Source organism: Schistocerca gregaria, chromosome 5, assembly GCF_023897955.1.
Source record: "Schistocerca gregaria isolate iqSchGreg1 chromosome 5, iqSchGreg1.2, whole genome shotgun sequence".
Taxonomy (NCBI): domain Eukaryota; kingdom Metazoa; phylum Arthropoda; class Insecta; order Orthoptera; family Acrididae; genus Schistocerca; species Schistocerca gregaria.
This window is the reverse complement of record NC_064924.1, coordinates 406705346-406719258: the sequence shown is the minus strand read 5'-3', so window position 1 is coordinate 406719258 and position 13913 is coordinate 406705346. Positions and strand designations below refer to the sequence as shown.

General features: G+C 41.8%; 1 protein-coding gene across 4 annotated transcripts in view; it reads right to left on the bottom strand.

The window, feature by feature from the left end:
- LOC126272409 (forkhead box protein B2-like) overlaps positions 1-13913 on the bottom strand; it is a 637167-nt gene that overhangs the window by 118814 nt on the left and 504440 nt on the right. The window lies entirely within an intron of this gene.

Here is a 13913-nt window from a genome sequence, read left to right as displayed (position 1 = left end):
AGCATTTCATCATTATCGACACGCAAGTCGCCCAATGTGGCGTCATCTGGAAAGAGTTACAAATCAGCGGCCGAACTTCCCCAGATGGAAACCAATCCCATCCGATCTTTAGATTTTTTTCTGATGTTTGTGAGGGATATATCAACATCTAAATGCAATTCGATACTGTAAAATAATGAAACGGGGAAACGAAGTCCTCGGAGTATATGCAATAACATTTTGAATGAAATATTTAGTCTCCAATTCATAAAGAGAATCAGAGATATCATTTAACAAAATGAGGGTTTTGTTATTGAAGAAAACAGCAAAATATTAACGATAGATGACAAGCAGTCAAAGCATTTAATTATCTCTACGTGGAAGCAGCTTAGACGACTGGCACTGACAATTCAAGGACAAAAGCAAAAGAATACGTACAAGAAATAATACCACACATTTCCAGGAAACACTCAATTACTCAACTATCTGCTATAGAAATTAAGAATGCTATTTCACAAGGTGCGACATTGTCGCGAATAAAACAGTGACTCTTATATACAATATGTTTCCTTTTATTTACGTCTATGGTGACAAACTTTTGTAAACAGATTACCGGTTTTGGTCAATAATGATCATCATCAGATCTGTTTTCATAAAACACATCTAATGATGGTTATTTTTTATAAAACAGATCTTATGATGGTGATTACAGACAGAAAACGGTAATCTGTTAACAAACGTTTGTGACCATAGACGTAAATTAAAGGAAACGTAAACAATGTAATTATCTCTCCCAAAAACGAACACTCTTATTTAGTTGACAATATTTCCATTTAAGTACTAAAACTCTGTCCTCCATGTAGACCCCTACCGAGCGAGGTGACGGAGTAGTGAGCACCTTGGACTCGCATTCGGGAGGACAACGGTTCAAACCCTCGTCCCTCCATCCGATTTAGGTTTTCCGTGATTTTCCCTAAATAGCTTCAGGTAAATGCCGGGATGGTTCCTTTGAAAGGGCACAGCCAACTGCCTTCCCCATCCTTCTCTAATCCGATGGGACCAATGACCTCGCTGTTCGATCCCCTCCTTCAAATCAGCTAACCAACCATGTATAATGGGTTCACACATATATACAACACAACGTTATCGCATGGGATACCATCTCGCTGCTTTCTTACTACTGGAAGGCACAAGAAAGGTTTTGCATAATATGCTTCTCTCAAAATAAAATACCTAGTCCTAGTTTGGAAGTCAATAGCGCCTCTGCAGAGAACGTGCCATTTTTCATTTCACGAATTTAAACAAAATTTAAACGAAAGAATAATACAGTCACATATTTTCAGTGACTTACCAAAAGGATTTGAGTGAGCTGTACACAATTTCCTCCTAAACAGAGGTCGTACAGATACAGAGAGTTGCTTGAAGAAAGGAATCTCCAGAATGGGTAGGTGTAGCACAGGGATCGATATTGGATCATCTCTTATTATTGTCATACACAAATTGCCTGCCATAATACATCCACGAATTAGAAATAATTCTCTTTGCTTACTATTCAAGAACCGTAATCAGTCCTAATGCATACCAGCAGCGAGTACACATAACAGCAAAACTTGCAGCAAGGTTTCGTCGGTTGCCGAACTACTGTACATAAAATATGAAACAAAAACTCGGAAGAATACTCGGAAGTACACCATTAATCAACCAATCCAAGAGAAATAAGGCGATCAGTGCACCTAGTCTCATAATTTTAATCCTTCTTTACTGATGAAATAAAGAAAAAACTGTCATGAAATCTCCGAAATTATTGTTTTATCACTGTTTTTGGAACTATAAAAGTGAGATCTCTGCATATGCTTAGAAGCCGAAAAGCACATTAGATGGTAGATGCGAGAACACCAAGAAAGACGGCAGACTGTCTGCCCACTCACCACACAGTCCGGTACAGTTATATGCACCAGTAGGTGAACACAAAGGAAGCATGCCATTCAGAGCGGCAGTGCTAGCAGCAGTAATGCATCACACCATCTCCACCTGCTATGCAACCTTTCTCAAACAACAGTGCAGTAGCTATTAGGTACAATTTTGATTCTTTTGTTACTTATAGCCTGTTATGTCAGCTTTATGATAAATTACCTACCGTTTCGTTAATGGTTATAGTTATAGAGACATTTCAAAATTAGATAATCCACTGCACGAAATTCAAATAGTTAGCAACAAAATAAAAGAGTATTACGAGTTTACATTTGCTGTACATTAGCTTGTACATTGCTGCATATAAAACGCAACTAACAGTAAGACATTGTGTGGTGTCAACGGCACACACCACGCTTGCTAGGTGCTAGCCTTTTAAATCGGCAGCGGTCCGTTAGTATACGTCGGACCCGCGTGTCGCCACTATCAGTGACTGCAGACCGAGCGCCGCCACACGGCAGGTCTAGTGTAGAGAGACTCCCTAGCACTCGCCCCAGTTGTACAGCCGACTTTGCTAGCGAGGGTTCACTGCCTGCATACGCTCTCATTTGCAGAGACGACAGTTCAGCATAGCCTTCAGCTACGTCATTTGCTACGACCTAGCAAGGCTCCATATTCAGTTACCATGTATCCTGAACGGATAATGCTGTGAATCATGTACCGTCAAGAGTGACGTTCATCAGTAATGGATTGAAGTATCAAACTCATTACGTCCGCTTTCTGCATTCTAATTCCTTGTCATCTCCCAGACCTCACGTCAGTATAGTTCTTCCCTCTTCACGCCAGCCTGCGTGAGCTAAAACGCGTGCATTTCGGCCTCAGTTGTAACACGGTGCTGGCTCTTCTGCCAACACAACACACTGAATATTTCCATTCTCAAGAAAACGGGTTTTATGTCGCATAGACACTGCCATCTGTGTATGTTACATTACAAGAAAAGTTAATTATTCATCACATTTATTTCATAAGCAGTTCAAAATATCGAAACGAGGTTTTGGAAAATGATAGTACACACCATTGTTTTGGCATGTGGTTAATACGTCAAACTTTCGTTATCTATCATAATAGAAGTACCTATAGATGTATAGAATGGAATGATGTATTTTTTAAGGGTCATCAATAGGTAGCGGAAATGGTAATTATGTTGGTGTGCAGCAACGTAACCATAAATATTAAACATGTATCTTTACACAGACAATGAGCTTTTCCACAAGCTATTGACCTATATTGTCGACAGTTGCTTGTTTAATAATAGACTATAACTTAGGATTCCATGGAAATTACAAGTGCATTAGCGTGTTAGCGTGAAACAAGGCCTTTTTCATTTAGTTTGAGGAAGATTAGGTATTTATTAGGAGATAACAGAATGGAATCCAACAGCAATGTTTTTCTTAACGTATATCGGATCGCAGTGATTGTTCATACTGAGCTCTTTAGAGACGGCAAACGCTTTTGGTTTGTCTTATCTCATTTATTTTCTTTAACTGCGCTCACGGGGGATGATGTTAATTTGGGGGAAGAGACCAAGCAGCGAGGTCGTCGGTCTCCTTGGATGAGGGAAGGATGGGGAAGGAAGTCGGCCGTGCACTGTCAAAGGAACCACCCCAGCATTTGCCTTTAGCGATGTAGGGAAATCACGGAAAACCCAAATCAGGATGGCAGGACATGGGATTGAACCGTCGTTCTCCCGAATGCAAGTCCAGTGTGCTAACCACTGCGCCACCTCGCTCGGTCACGGGGGATAACGATAGGAAGGTGATAAGGTTTCAAGGTTTTTAATTACTGTTTTTTCGAATAAAATCAGGCGATGAGTCTTACTCCTTTTGCAGTATTTCCCAAGATGTGGTGGTGGACATTCTGCGTGGGAGAGACCCACCGGACAAGGAAACTGCGAGCGGCCGCATCCACGGGGCTCCAGGAAGGTCGGGACGATCTCTTTCAAAGGCGCCGTCGGATTTCTGTTTGCTGGAGGGAAGACAACGAGGACTGAGTGGAATCTGCCGCTGTGATGTCATGGTGCTTGGCCAGAGCGGGTGGGCACTTTATCATTGCATTCTTAGAGTCGCGGCTCTGTGACAGCGGGGTCTCTGCTAAACCAGTGTCTCATGTTGGCACAGTATTTTGCTATGTTGTTTAATCTTCCCATGCCATGGTCTTCCCCTGTGTGCTTTACAAGAGCCATCTGATTGGCGGAGTGTTGGTGATGGTTGCTGACGTAACAGGGTGCTGCTAGTTTTTGGCGCAAGTCCCTCAACTGGAGTAGAATTTTTCATGATATTTTGATGGGGCTGTGGCGGCGATTCGTACGTTCGTGACTGGCGCTAGTATCTACATCCGGCCACTATTGGTCGTCATACTGCTTGGTGCGGTTGGCGAGTCTAATTTTTTTTCCGAGTTTTGGATAGAGAACAAAATTTATGGGGAATATTTCGGACCACCGGAGAGAGAAGTAGTGAAGTTGAGACCGGGAATCGGTCGGTTTAAGAGAACTTTCGGTCTTGGTAGCCAGGATAGAGTTTTGTATGCGCTGATTCTGTAGGTGAGTTCTGTTACTGGATCCCTGTACCACAAGTTAATGAATATCCTATACTAAACCACATTTTTGGGGAATTGTCATTAAAGGCAGGACCAAATAGACTCTTGTTCACTCAGTCATTCGCCGGCCGTTGTGGCCGAGCGGCTCTAGGCGCTGCAGTCTGAACCGCGCGATAGCTACGGTCGCAGGTTCGAATCCTGCCTCGTGCATGGATGTGTGTGATGTCCTTAGGTTAGTTAGGTTTAAGTAGTTCTAAGTTCTAGGGGACTGATGACCTCAGATGTTAAGTCCCATAGTGCTCAGAGCCACTCAGTCATTCTTGTGCATAAGAGAGAGTGTGACAATTTCTGGAGATACTGTGTATTATCATAACACTGAGATACAGGCTTCACTCAGATCAGGGGACTAGGTTCACCTCACCACTAGGCAACCAGACACTCTTTCACTCTTCCAGCTTCATTTCCTTTCACTCAAAAACCTGCTAGGCTCTCACGCTTTCTGGAAGACTTCAGTGTGTGGGGGAAGGCTCAACGCACTGAATTTTGGACAGATGGGGCAACGAACATGGCGGAAAATGCGACCTTAATGCTGTCAGCTCAGGCTGGAGCTTGATGTGTTTGTTTCACTGGAAGTCGGGATCCTGGGGCCAATCAACGGGGACAGCAAACCTCTGTGCGTTTTACAACTGGGGCTGGCCAGCGGCTGAACTGAGGGCGAGAGGCAACTGTAGCAGCAGGAAAGCAGCATTTTCTCATCCTTTGCAGAAATAAAATTCTTGAAAACTTCATCAGCGATCTTATATTAATACGATAATTAAAAAAGTCTTTATCGCAAATTTCTTTGATCATTAAGGATCATCTTCAGACTCCAGAACGACAGGTGGACTTCCATGGAGCAGGCTGCACCGATCCACTACGCTAAACTGACTGCTCACTCAGTTCAGCGTCGTGGATCGGCGCAGCCTGCTCCATAGAAGTCCACCTGCCGTTCTGGAGTCTGAAGATGATCCTTAAGGATTGAAACCGGTCACTCCGATTAAAAGAACTTGGCGATCAATACTGTTTATTAACTATCGCTTTGCAGAAATATTTTTAGAAATAAACATCTTACGGTTCTCGAAAGAAACATGGTCTGCCTAATTTCATAGGACTTCTGATGTGAGGCTAGTTGCTGGGCGCAAAAATGCGCCATTTGTAAATTTGTCAGTGACGTCATGGGGATGGAGCTCAAACGTCCGTTACATGGACGTGGCAGAGCATATTGTAAAGTGATAGACATTTCACAGCGATGCGCCATCTTCGAGGAATCTTGTGTGCTTGAAGAAACCCCCCTGTTGGGTGGCCATGTATGAATTTTCCAGTTTTGGTGGACATGTACGGTTTGGTAGGAAGAAATAGTAAGGCGTAAGATTCTGTAAAACTGTTAAGGCTAGACGTGAATGAGAGTGGATCAGAGTCAACGATCAGCCGCGCTAACGAGCACATCTTTAGCGTACTTTCAAACACTCTGCGTCATGAGCATGTCAGCCATGTACACTGTAGATGGGCAGTAGCGCATATCTTAGCACACAGCTAGGGTTCTGAGTTGTCTCAGCCTTGGCATGTCCCTAGGCCTCTACTTCAGGACAATTTTCACAGTGTCAGTGTTCTGTTTGTCTATTGGTGAATGATTACAATGTCAACAGTTAGAAGCACCATTATGATAGGGGATTTTCTTGCTCCGCACTTAAGGAAGTCGATAAGAACAACTGCTTCAGATCCAGCATTGCTGTGGTGAATGTATGAGATTTTCAATCACCTTCTGATCCACAGTAAGGGTTTTTCAGTAGAGGTTAACAAGATTCGAGAGCAAATATCGGAGTTCCATTAGCGCTAGAGGGGCACTGAGTTGTTAGTTCCAGTAATACTGCAGATCAACGTTTCCGTTAGAGTTTGCATAAAGAATTTGTATACAATTTCATATTCTGTTCATATTAATTTACCTGTCCAAATTCCCTTTTTAGGAACTTATGGATATGCCTTTAATAGTTTGTATTATCCTTTAAAGTCGTACGTACTAATTTGTAGCTTAGAGCTTAAAGCTGTTTCTGGCTCTTGGTCACTTTTTTGTGTCAGGATAACATTACTCAAGCAAAGAGTTTCACAGAAATTGATGATCGTGTGCTCAGTATAAGATTACTTGGATCTTCAGGAAACTAGTCAGAGTTTTTGTTCATTCATTTCACATTCATTATGTGACTTGAAAAGAGACTTACGTTGGACTGTGGTAGTTTCTCGTACTTGCTGGTGCCAATTTTATTTTCTCCAACTTAATGTCGATGGTTCATTGGATTCTGCTCCATGTATGATGGTTTATATGTTTTGCAAATCACCGTTGCGAAGCTGGATGGGAATAAATTCTGTTTGAGGGAATTTATGGTAGTCTATAATGAGTTTAAGTATCAGTAGTAATATAATGTTAGTATAAGTCACCTTTGAATGTTGACATGAAGCAGAGTGCTTCACGAAATAACTCAGGGCAGTAAGAAAGTAGATAGCTTAATGAAACAAGTTAAAGCTATATGTTCTTGTGAGACAGGAAAGGATCAAATAAGTTATACCAACGAGTAATCAGACAAATAAATGGCAAAATCATAGATTAATGGATGGCACCCCTTTAGAGAATAAGGACTATACAGTGAATGGCAGAACACGGAAAGAAGGCGAGGTCACACCACAACATGTGGAAGTGGTGGTGATAATCCGCAGTCACATAGAAGAGGAGAGCCGTAGTCGAACCACATTGCGATAGATGTAACTCCGACAGGATCACAGGCAGCTTCATTAGACAGAACTGGTAGTGAGATGGGCGATTACAGTTTTAGCACTATAAAATATTTTAAGGTTATGAGGAAAGAAAATAAATGCATGAGAGGAAGACACGAGATAAAATAAGGCAAGACAATAAAGACGAGAAAAGACACAGAAAGAAAATAAAGACATGGGAGAAAGGAAACAAAGAAAAATTAGGGAGATAAAGGGAGAAATGAAGAAAATTCCCAAATTGGTAGAAGAAAATTTTGGAGGAGGCGAAGGACTACGAATGGGAAGCAAGCAGGGCAGCAAAGAAGGAGAAGGAATAACGTAAGAAAATAGAGGAAGTTAGTCGAGAGGCAATGTCAGAATTAGAGAGTGAGAGCAAAAAGTAGGAGGAGAATCGAGAGGAGAGGGAGAGACTGACCGACAAGTTAGAGGAGCACATGGAAAAACTAGAAGAATATAAGACGACAAAACTCGAAGACGCCACGCATGAATTACAGGTCAAGAAGCGTGAAATGATAGCAAAGGGATCAAAAAGGTACAGGCACACACACAGAGACCAGCGTGAGATCTACAGAAGTACAGTTGCGCTCTGGTCTCAGACAACCTCAGATTACAGTCATCCACATATGCATGAAGGAAGAAGAGACATGGCAAGAGGATGCTGATCAATTTTAAATATAGGAGAACAGAACAATTAACATTGGTGAAGCAGATTGTAGAACGATCGTGAATAAAACTATGCATTAAGTTGGCAGTGTGAAATCAGTCATTACTGCTGCAGTAGTTAGCATTGTAGATGTTGACAATCCAGGAACACACGGAAATTGTGAGTACGACGAAAAACCAGTCGAAAATTGCAACTTTGAAGTGATTTTTAGTTGTCCTGATTAACAGAAGATGCTGACCCACAGCTACTCCAGCGTGCTGGAAGTGCGGTAATTGTGAGGACAACGCAGAATTTACGTCGAGGGAAAAGGGAATGCTTAACTAGGAAATGTACACGTTACCACATATGTTCACGAAGTTTAAAGGCAATGGGACATCGATCCATCCGGTGATTTGGATGCGACAGTTCGATAATTGCTTTCCTCGAAAATGGTCAGAATTTCATCTCATCTATTTTGTAAGACGCACCTAGACCCAGAGACACTGAACATACTGTTAACAGTGATAAAGGAATGCTCGTCGTTTCTGGCTTTTCGGGAGAGATTTCTTAAGATGTAATGACCATGTGCAAAACAATATAATACTGAAGAATGAATATTGAGCTTAAGGGCACTAAGAGACGAGTAGGGTTCAAGATCGCAGTCCAACTACTCAACTATCGAGAAAGAAACAATGCGAATCTTGGAGACACGTTTTCCTTCACAGAAATCATTTGGTTGTTCGAGGATAGGCTGTCCAAGAAATTTCGTTGAGCCTTCATAGGACAGAAGAAAGAAAATATAGATGAATTTAGGAGATGGTTGAGGACATCTGGCATATAGAGTACGAGGAGAGAGAAGAAAAAAGACGACGGCGATTCTGTATACAACGGGGCGGACCACGTACGTGGCAAAACAACCATGTAAATCAAGCCAATCACGACTGACAAGAGTTGAAGTTTATTAAACAAGGAATAGAAGGCAATTAATATGGAATTTGTGAAAACAGACGCGCTCAGGTGCGGACGGGAGGTGTAGCCTGGGGCAGACATGAATCATTGAATCATTGGTGAGGGAGAGAAGCTTGCTGTGTGTTTTGGATTAGATTTAATGAATAATCAAGTAGTATAAGTGCTACGGTGTACGAAAGTTTGTCCCTCACACTGCTCTGCTGAATTAATTAGTGTAACTAGATTACTCATGGCCATGAGTATTTTTGCACGATTAGTTGTCTACGGGCCAACAGCCTTTCCACGGTGGTAATACTGGTTCCTGGCTTATCAGAGAAGTTAAGTGCTGTTGGGCTTGGCTAGAACATGAATTGGCGACTGTTCAGGTCTGTCAATCACTGTTGGCAAGCGCAATGCTCTCAGCCCTTGCAGAGCCAGTTGAGGAGATACTTGATTGAGAAATAGTGGTTCTGGTCATGAAAGCTGATAACAGCCAGGAGGGCAGTTTCCTGACCACATGCCTCTTCATATCTGCGTCTACTGATACCTATTGGCTGAAGATGACAATGTGGTCCTGCGGTACCGCTGCGCCATCCGAGGCCTGTTGGAATGGAGTTTCTTTAGTTCTCTAAAATTGTTTATGTATGAGTACTGCATAAGATTTATTATACGTGTTTCATTCTTCTGTTCCCAGAAATCTATTCTTCTATCATCTTAGCGAATTGTAGCGTAAATATATTTGGTAAGAGTGTTTATGAGAAGGGAGCCAGCGCTGTGATTTATGACAGTTGGGAATAAGAAGGTATTTAGGGCCCGTGCTGAGGTTAAAAAAAGAGAATGTTAATTTGACGCACCGACGTCTGACACTCACAGAAGATGAGTATGAGCATGATAGCGGAGGAATGTCTAGCTGCAAGAGAGACATTGCAAGTCAGGTGTTCGTATCATGTCAGATGGCTGTTGCGAGTAGTACCATATGGATAGTGATCTTTAATTGGTGCTTCTTATTTTCGAGTTGTTATAATTGTCTGGTCATCAATTGATAGTGTGGGATCATGTGCTTCAGCGTTGAAGACGACGGGTTTTATACATGTACTGATGTCCTCGCCTGTGACGGGAGTGGACCCGAAATTGTTGGGTTTCGTATGTTTTTGTCATTTGACGTCAGCGAATGTCCAAAAGATATGTAGTTCAGCGCGAACAGCTCTTCGTATTTTTATAGGAGAATGAATGATACGTGTTGAGGCCGTTTTACGTCGAGCGGTAGATGACATAGACGAACGATGACAGTGGGAAAACGTATTGTCGTGCAGAATATTCAGAAGTTCACTAATGTGCAACAATCCAGTCTCCAGCGACAGTTTGTGATTAAATGTGGCGTATACAGCCTGTTAATTTGGTTTTGTTTGTTTAAAAACGTACAGCAGAGCGCGATCTCGATGAACAAAAGGATAATAAATGATAAGGATAAAGATACAGTGAACGCTGGATGTATTACAATAACGAAAGAGTGGCAAAGCATATGAAAGTCATACGAATACAGGTATGTTATTTCATACGGAGCATAAAGTAACATGATGAATATTACAGCTCAGCTTTGCATGTAATAATTTGATGAATAGATAATCTGAGGTAGGATCTTGTCTCGTGTACGAGATTTTGTCTACAGGACTCTTGGAGTATACAAAGATAATGAAGGAAATGGTCAAAAGGAAAGGTAAATTATAATCTGAATGTGGAAGGATGGAGCCGTCTAATGGCGGAACTACAGTTTTGTATTCAAATATTTTGGCTTTGCTTAATTAATCGCTTTGCCTCATAGTTACATGCATGATTTACAGGAACAACTAGATTTGCAATAATTGGGAATTAACCATTTTGGTTCCCCTAAAGTATGACATGAATGGAATGGGGAATATACTAATTTACGATATGTCTATTAACCTGGTACTAAGACATTCTTGAATTATAAGAGTTTCGCAAGGAACAAAAATACAAAGATCAAGGGGCCATCAGCAGTACTGTCAACCAGTCATAATCAAAATCACTGCTGTTAACAGGAAACCCTTAGTGTACACAACGTAAAATTTGATGTTGCAAAGATTGGTATGTTTTTTTTCCTTCACGCTCCATTTTACTTGGACCCATATTTGTGATCACTATATTGTTTGTATTTACTATTAAGAGTCGATCCATTTTGTGCAAGTTTATTATGGAGACGATATTAGAAAGTACTTAAGATTGTAAAAGAATTATGTACTGAGTGTGGTCTTAAGGACTGTGCAGTCATGTGAACTCAAGGAGCGGGGACGCGACGACGACGTGCGACATGCTGTCAACTCACGTAGGTGGGGCTCTGAGCAGCAGCGCCACGCCCAGAGGGGAGATGGCGCGCATCACGGCCCGACATAATGGGGTGAGTAGCAGGTCCAGCCCAGCTGACTGTGGCTGCGGTCCTGTCAGTCGGGCTACAGCTGGCAGGCGACTTACACAGGAGCGTTCACATGACTGGTGCATGGCGAGCTTGAAGTCACGGAGGAGAGACCCCAGGAGACAAGGAACAGCTGATCAGCTGTCGGAACGACGGAGCAGGCAGTGTCAACAAGGGATTTCCAAACACTACGAGAGCCCTCAGGACTGGTAATGCTCGTTTGTACCTCAACAAACGAACACTGCACCCCAGAGAATTCAAGACAGGATGTATCTTCCATATTATAACGTGAACTGACCTCTCTTGCCTGAGACAGTTACTCTCTACTACAATGCCGTAATGTTACTGTTCTCGCCGTGACAACTTCCCGGTTCTATTTATCGTAACATGCACTACAGATCAGAAAACTATTTGGAAATGAATCTTTGGAGAGCGAGGAATGACTGCCCAAGCTACTCCGCAACTAACTTCTTTTCGGCTCTAGCAAGCAAATTAGCAACAAGTTATTAAGACCCAAATATTTGATGATATTATATGTAAATTTACATTATCGCTTAGGTACTTGAAAACATGGCTACACATAAATTCAGTATATATATCAACACTGTATGTTTATGTTTACCACTGTGTCAACTACGAATAGTTAGATAGAGCCTATTGTACAGTAATACTGAATTTTACGATTATCTCTCAATACCATGAAAGGAACAGATTGCTACTCACCGTATAGCGGAGATGTTGAGTCGTAAATAGGCACAACAAAAACAGTATCAAACAAGTAAGTTTTGGCCAAAAAGGCCTTGATCTGAATTAAACGATACACACACACACACACACACACACACACACACACACACACACACACACACACACTTTCACACAAGTGCAACTCATACACACATGATGCCACTCTCTGGCTGCCAAGGCCAGGCTGTGTCTGTGAGTGTGTGTGTGTCTGTGTGTGTGTGTGTGTGTGTGTGTGTGTGTGTGTGTGTGTGTGCGTGTGTTTTAATTCAGATGAAGGCCTTTGTGGCTGAAAGCTTACTCGTGTGACACTTTTTTTGTGTGTGTGTCTATCAGCGACTTAACATCTCTGCTGTATGGTGAGCAGTAATCTATCCTTTTCATAATATTATCAATACTACACTCTGTTTTTTGCAGCTTATGAACATTCTTTTTGGTTTGAATTGATGATAACTGTTGCTTATGATATTTACAACATGTATTTAATATTCACGTGTTCTAGACGGTATTTTGATCAAACTTCCTGATTACTACACTCATTTGGTGGTACGTAGGATGAATGACCATTCAGTCATCGTCGTTGATCCTGTAATGGAATGAATGGAGAAGAAACCACATTTTATGTTGGACAGAGTAAGAGATTGGAAGTTGGGTATTATGTTGTCTGAGATCCGGTAAACAGATTTGTTTTGCATTTGTGCATTTGTTCAGATGGAACTCGAGTCCTTATTTGCTACTTTATATTCCACAATTCCGAATGACCTGCCATCAGAATTTATTCCAGCAATATAGTAAGGTTATAATGGTGTGTGTGGTTGTCAGTTTTCTGGCCATGGAAACAATAGACAGGCAGGGAGTTCACAGGCTAGGCTAAGCTGTGTATACTGAGCTATTTTTTGACACAAGTACTAAAGTTTATCCTCATAACACGAGAACCATCGGTGCCACCTTTTGCCAAACAAATTCGGTAAATGATATTTGTCCCCTGAAAATGGATACCTGCAAACTGATGTACGTAACATCAGCATGTAATAATATCTGTCTCAGACGTAAGAGCTCAAGCCGGCCGCGGTGCTCTCGCGGTTCTAGGCGCTCAGTCCGGAACCGTGCGACTGCTACGGTCGCAAGTTCGAATCCTGCCTCGGGCATGGATGTGTGTGATGTCTTAGGTTAATTAGGTTTAAGTAGTTCTAAGTTCTAGGGGACTGATGACCACAGATGTTAAGTCCCATAGTGCTCAGAGCCATTTCGAACCGTAAGAGCTCAGAACGTAATATGATTTGCCATTTCATTAGATGACTTGTCAAAACAATGTAGGGGGTAAAACGAACATAACAGGTTTCAATACGTTGGGGAAGTTTCGCAATGTCGTTTAAAAATTCAAATTCAATAAACGTAATAAGTGCTGAATGTCATGATGAGTACCTATGAAATGAACTAATTTTTAATAATGGATCAGATATACGGGCTGAAGAAAAAATGCAGCACTTGGCAGATGGTTTGCGACTCTTCATCCCACTTCAAGATAAAAACACATTTAGGAAAACCTAGTTCTGCCTGCGGATTTAACAGAAATGCGCTGTTAAAAAACTCGGCTCTGGCCACACTGTAATTGCGTGCGGCAGGTAGCATGAAATCTGCCCCGTGCTTCAGCTGTTCCCTTCTCGCAGTGAGACGAGGCAATACGATAGGGAAGTATTCTAGTCGCGTTCATGCCAAACTTGTTTGTCCAGTTAAAGAATCAAATTGTATCCAATTTACACCTCTACAATGCAGTATCTTGTGCATATTTTTCTGTTACTTTTACCTTTATTTAAACATTAAGACATAATTTGAACGCTCCATAGACGTAAACTT